The following is a 7,005-nucleotide window of genomic DNA, read 5'->3' as shown; positions in this document are numbered from 1 at the left end:
CTCTAAAAATAGGGGATTGAAATCGAACCAACCTTCGGTCCATGTCCATCCTGAACCGCTTCCACTGCCTAGGTCCTCTACTCTTCCAGAGTAAACCAAGATCAGCCACATACTTGGGGCCATCATAAGTAGGCCATTGACTCTCATCAAGAAATGGCTCGAACTGAGGATTCCAGGTGCTCATTAGGTTCCTCAAAGAGAACTCCATGGCCATACGGGGAGGGACCTCAGCGTCAACACGTCTAAGGCGATAGGCTGTAATCATGTGGGAGCAAGGCCTATGGTATATGGTCGATTTTCCACGCGTACATTTGTTCTCATTGATCACTACTTTATGTTTTTGAGCACCCCGGTCTTCACCACCAATATTAGTTCCACCACCCTCTAGAATCTCATACTCATGGTTGATCGGATCGAAACATGAACCCTTCTATCGTTTAGACTTTTTCTTTGAGAAAGCTAGTTCCTGAGATGCTAAAAGTGGCCAAGCTTTGCCTGCTGTCCATAGAGACCTCGCATGCTTCTTCCTTGAAACAAACCAAGCATTCAACTTGTAGAAGGTGAATGAGGCAATAGCAGTCATAGGCAGACCACGACAACCTCTTAGAAGGCTATTGAACATCTCTGCCATGTTACTAGTCATGAAGCCCCATCTCCAACCTCCGGTGTCATATGCAAGTGATCACTTATCCTTCGACGTCATCAACTCGCTCAAGAATTGCCTGCCATAAACATTTATGGCTAACTTCAGGGCATCTAGCTTGTCTTTGAATAATTGAACCTCTTGCTGCCTGCAAACCTCCTCAAATAATTTGAAGTTGTCCTTTGTGTGATCACACCTTATAAGATTCTGAGCAAGGTGTCTGGTGCACCACCGGTGATGTATTTGGCCATAACTAGGAATCTCTTGTTCTACGGCATTCAGAATGCTAGCATGCCTATCGGATATCACACAAACATCACGTCCTAGACCAATTACCACTTGTCTTACTAGCCTGAGAAACCAACACCAACTATCCGTGTCCTCCTTCCAAACAACCGCAAAGGCCAATGGCACAAGCTGGTCTTCTATATCTGTCCCAATACAAATAAGCATTGTGCCTTCAAATTTCCCTATAAGAAAGGTCCCATCAATTGAGACGATGGGCCTGCAATACTTGAATGCTTCGATGCTCTGCCCGAATGTGGCAGAACCTCCTAAGGAATCGGGCCCACGTGCACCTATCATTGTCTTAACAGACCTCGGATAGCGTTCATGAGTTCCCAACAACTCAACAGGTCTATCGGGTGTCCTCGGGAAACCCGAATCATCCACAATTCTCTTTTCAAATAGGATCCCAATCACAGACATTGCAGATTACAATAGTTTATTCAAATATATACATCAGAGTAAAAGATAGCAAAAGTCTTAAGATAACATAGTTTACAAACCAGTTGTTTTCAAACTTACAATACCATAAGTGTCATACAACTATAGTAGCGGGATAATATTACATTAACTTTATTTATCATACAAACTAGTGCCTTATCCAAAGGCCATTCATCATTCCTCATTGTCATTGACTTCAAACACAGACATGCAGCAGGGACCAAAACAAGCCTGCACATGCGACTCACCTGCAACAAGGGTTAACAAACCCTGAGTACAAAAGTACTCAACAAGACTAACCCGACGTAAAGGGGTGTAATACTTTTAGAGATGCAGGGGTTTAGGGCAAGGTAAGGATGTAGCAAGATTCAAAAGTTCTTTGCTAAAAGCTTACTATTCTTATTCTATTTTTAAGTTTTACCCCTAAGTTCTTTTAGTTTATTACCTCAACTAAATGTACATTTCCCATATTCCAATCCTTCTCATTCTATTCTTTTCTCATATTTTAGTAATTCACCAGTCCTATATTGCTTCTATAATGAATCGAGTCTCCATATCCGTGGAGCACCAGCAATTCAAATTGATTCAAGTCCCAGCTGGGGATTCCTTATCACACGACATATGTAGAACTTAATCTTGCATATATCAACCTCGCTACCGGATCCTCTTATACTAAGCCGTCTCCACGCCACCCGAGAGCACAGCACACCTCAAATCTGGCCACATTCCAGCCATGAGGGTACATGCTACTCCCGCCATCTCTCCACTCCCAGTGCATGGGCATTCATCTTAGTATCGGATTAGCCAAAGTAGGCTTACCGGAGTATGTGACCAGTACTAAAAAGTGTCTCATTCAGAAGATCCATAATGAGTGGCCTTTAAGCGACATAGCCGACAACATTACCCAACATTCAAGATAAGTCACCTGACTAGTCTCTAGTTCATTCTACCTTCTTTCTTTCTTCGGCCAGTATGCCATCTTTGATTGTATTGAAACTTTTACTTTGAAAGCCTATCATAAAGCATACTAAGCATTCTACGCCTTTGTAAATGAAAACATCTTCAAGGATGGTAAACAATTATCAAGGTAGGCAATGCATCAAATAGGTAACATTTGAATTAATCAACTTAATGCAATAAGTAACATAGGTGATAAACTTTTCAAAGTAACAAGGTAATGGTTTAATGCATAAACCAGGGCTTGCCTTCGTTGACGATCTCAGGTTCCGGATCAGTATCACGATTACCGAATCCCGTGACAACCAGGGATTCTTCCAGAACTTGCTCAACTAGAATCGTTTCACTCTTGGGTTCTACACGAAATGATAACATATGCTTTAACATGATGATAATGTAAACATGATGCTTTCACGGTACATGAAATGTAAAAACACCCCGAATACGATTTTCCTTTACGGTATAGTTGCAAGCCAACAAAACTAACTTGTAAACCTATCGTCAAGACCCACACATGTGACTTGACCAAAAGAATCTTGAAACCCTACTAGTCACAAAACATGACCAAAACAAGTTTCAACACTAATCAAACACTTAGGATTTGCTTTTATTTATTTTTGAATTAATTTGGAAATAAGCCCAAAAATGAACTTATTCCAAATGACCTTAAAATTTTATGTAAGCTTCCTCATGACAAATTAGTGTACCAAAACAAATTTCATAATTTTTGGAATTATACAGTGGCCTACAAAAATCATGGAAATTGCATTTATCAATTAATTGACTGAATTTTTGAACATTAAAATTCTATTCAAATTTCAAGTTTAAAATTTTTAAACCATACTAGAGCATGTACAGAAGCTACACAAAAAATTTTAGAATTTTTGGAGCTATTATTATTTTTCTACAAATTCCCAAAGTTTCAGCACTATTCACAATTCCAGAAAATACAAAATCGCACTGTTCTTCTTCCTCTCTCTCACTAACAGCCAGGCCCCGCTCGTCAGTGACCCAAAGAGGACGCACGGCGGCGCTGTCTGCTCTGATCGGCAAACGCGTCGACGGCGAAGCTCCGGCGAAGCAGACCGCACCTACATGACCTACTCTTTTCCCCGAACCGATCCCAGCTTTCAGAAAGGCAAAAGGCGCACCGGAGATAGCTCCACGCCGGGCATGGCGGCTTGGGCACGACGCCGTACGATGTAACCACGGCGACATTATAGAAGAGACTAAAGCAAAACGATCATCACGTTTAGGAGCTCACCGTGATCACGTAGGTAGACTCGGTTAAGGTGGCGACGTACTAGATTGATGGGACCATGGTGAGGTCGATGATGGCGGAGCTCCGGCCAGCTCCGAAGAAGACGACGTCGCGTGGTGGCGCTGACCGGCTAGAGGCGAGGCGAGCCGGTCGGGAATGAGCGGCAGGGCGAGGCGAAGCTGCTAGCCAACACAATTGGCCCTAGGTACTACGGCGAGGATGAATTTCACGAGCGCAGTCAGGACACCGGCGGCGAGCAGTCGACGGAAAACTGAGGAACAACGGCGGCGTGCTCCTATTTATAGAAAGAAAGAAGGCGTGCGGTGTCGACAGCACACGAGTGAGCTCGCCACGGAGGCATCGGCGTGTCACCGCGCGTGAAAGCGGCGAAGAAGGTCGGCGACGAACAGCGGCGTGTCGCTGGTGGCAAACCGGAATAGAAATTTTGATTTTTGAAGTATTTACATAATTGCCACTACGTTTCTTTTGCAAATTACTCTCAAATTTTCTAAAGAAGTTGAAAATCTCCAAGAATGAAAATTGCTCAATTTTTCAAACTCTACAACTTTGCTTCTAGGAACATTTTCAAATTCTGCCTCCATTTTGAAATTTGAATTTGGGGTGCATTTGAGTATTTGAATCATTTCAAAATTACTTGAAATTTTATATGTAAACTTTAAAAACTTTGAATACCAAAGTTGATCCTTATAAAATAATCTTCAACTTTTATTTTTGCCTCAACCCCAAAATCCACATGGATTTTGAATTAGACAAAAGGGGCAAAAAGGACTTTTATGATTTGAATTTGAATTCAAATTTGATTTGTTTACCTTTTGCTTTAACTTTGATTTTTGACCAATAACATGGCCCATTAGGGTTATTTGAGTCAAATGACACATGGCCTCACGTGATCACATGAAATTTGACCCTTGTGGTCATGATCTTTATTTAGGGTTTTGAATCAGATCACATAAAATAACAACATTATGAAATAAAGCTTCTTTAGTGAATGCATTTAAAATTTTCTACTTTATGAATGCTTCGCAATGCACATGATGACATGTCAAATTTTAGTGCTAGGTCAAAACACCAGAGGTGTTACACCGAACGCCTAAAAGGCCCTTCCAAATACTTGGCTACCATTCCTTGTTTCACCCTCCTTAGGTAAATACTCAAAGTGTATCCCAGGATTTACAGCCCTCATTGCGTTCAACATTACAGGGAGGCGCTCATAAGCTTCTTCCCAATTTCCAAATATTATTTCCAGTGCACGCTGCTTTGCCCTCCATGCTTTTCCATACTTGACATAGTAATTGTACCGTTGGAAGATGATCTCAACCAACACGGACACCATAATGGTTGGCATATGCTTCACCACGAGGCATAACTGCCTTGCAATGAACCTAGAATTGAGCTGCAGATGGTTCTCTTCTACCTCAGCAGTGGCACAAACATGTGGTTGCTTCATTGAGGTAATCTTCCATTTGCTTGCCTTCGTCTTCCTAGCACATACTCTCCAACCACACTGTTGTTCTTCACAAGCAACAGTGTACCTCGTCTCCTTGAATAAATTGATGACCCTAAAAGGTCGGTTGTGTACAATGGAGTACTCTTGCAACCATGTTTTCAACTCATCCATGGTAGCAAACAATATGCTCTTCTGTATGATGAGGCAACCGCTAACATCAGGCACTGTTGTATCACTTGGCCCACCATCAGCTACTACCCTATGGCCATGGCTAAGGTCCTCGAAATCACCAACTAGTGGATCTCTCCAAGGCAAGACCCTAGACAATATCTCTATTTCCCTAAAATTGAGATGATCAATAGGGCGATCGTCATTAGAGTCTTTGGCTATCTCCTCTACGAAGGATTCATCATCTCCAGCTATCTCCATGTCAAAATGGTTCATAGCCCTAGCATCACCGAAGTCTTCTTCACCACTAAGATCATCTTCATCGCTAAGCTCATCCTCAATAGAAAAGTCTCCGCTAGCGTGTCCAAACCTTCTTCTACATCACCAATTACATAATCATCATCCTCTTTATCACTATCATGATTGCCCTCACCATCGGCAACCGCATTCTCCTCCTCATCTCCACCGCCCTCAAACCAACCTCCATCACGCTCGAGCGATCCAAACACTTCACCACCGTAGCCTAGTTGTGTGACAAGTATTTCTTCTTTAGACAAATGACCATAACCTATGTGAGTGGGGGAAGATGGGCATGCTTCGAAGTTATCATTTCCTAAGCTGAACTCCTTACTTACTACTAAATCCAAAGATCGCACTTCTGAGGCCAATACAACTGCCTTGTAATCATTCCATTCAGACTTGCTTGTAATTTTGAGCAATCGCTTGATCCGAGGACCCTTCGATGACCCAACATCTATGACACCTTCAAACTGAACATGCACATCTCCTTGATTCTAGCCTAACTTAACCTTCACTCGCTCCACTAACTGGGTCAAAGATGGTGTTTCAGAAAAAAATCAACAACTCCTCACACATGTCTAGAAATTCCAAACTATCATCTCTTGTCCTAACAATACGGCCTCCATGATGCAACCTCACTAATTTATCCATCTACAGCCATCACACAACAAGTAGTGTCACATATCAATATATCATGCGAGTTTCAATCCAATAAGTAGAAACTAAAATATATCATTTCATCTTTTTCAACCCCAACAACATAATCATTTCTAGTCATAAAAAATTGAAATCTAATGACCAACAAATAACTAAAATACATACTAACCCTAATGACCAACAAATAACTAACCCTAATGACACCTACAATAAACAAAGAACCCTAATGACCAAAATAACTAGAAACCAAACTAACCTAACATGTTCAGCACATAAAACAGTTAAACAACAATGCACTCAATCAACCTAAGCCATACATTTTGCAAATGCAAATACACATATACCAAAACACCATACACCCATGATTCCATATGATTAGAGACAATGCAAGCACATCTACGCGGATAGATTGGAGGAGGGGAGAGACCATTACCTCGAGGAAGCTTCGGGAGACGAGATCTGGACATCTAGGGTCACATTTGGGGGTTAGGGTTTCGTGGGGGCCGTGGGGGGAGACGAACAGAGAGCCGACGCTTTCAGAATGGAGGGAGGAAGAAGAAGGGGGCCACGGCGCAGCTTCAAGAGTCCAGACCTCGGTGTTGAGTCGGGCCGCGTCGTGTCTGGTGGCTCGGCGTTAAGTGACCCTGCGCCGAGCTATTGGGCCACGAAGCATTGTTGGGCCACCTGGGCCGCGCGTCAGATGGTGCCAATAGCTCAGGTGTGTAGTCCCACCACGTCGAGGTTGGGCCTGTGGCGTAGGCTGACACAACGCCAACGTGTTGGACCCCATGCGCCACCGTGTCGCCGTCAACCGGGGTCATCCAT

The sequence above is a fragment of the Miscanthus floridulus genome, chromosome 4, assembly GCF_019320115.1.
Source record: "Miscanthus floridulus cultivar M001 chromosome 4, ASM1932011v1, whole genome shotgun sequence".
Classification (NCBI taxonomy): domain Eukaryota; kingdom Viridiplantae; phylum Streptophyta; class Magnoliopsida; order Poales; family Poaceae; genus Miscanthus; species Miscanthus floridulus.
Note: the sequence above shows the minus strand (reverse complement) of the source record.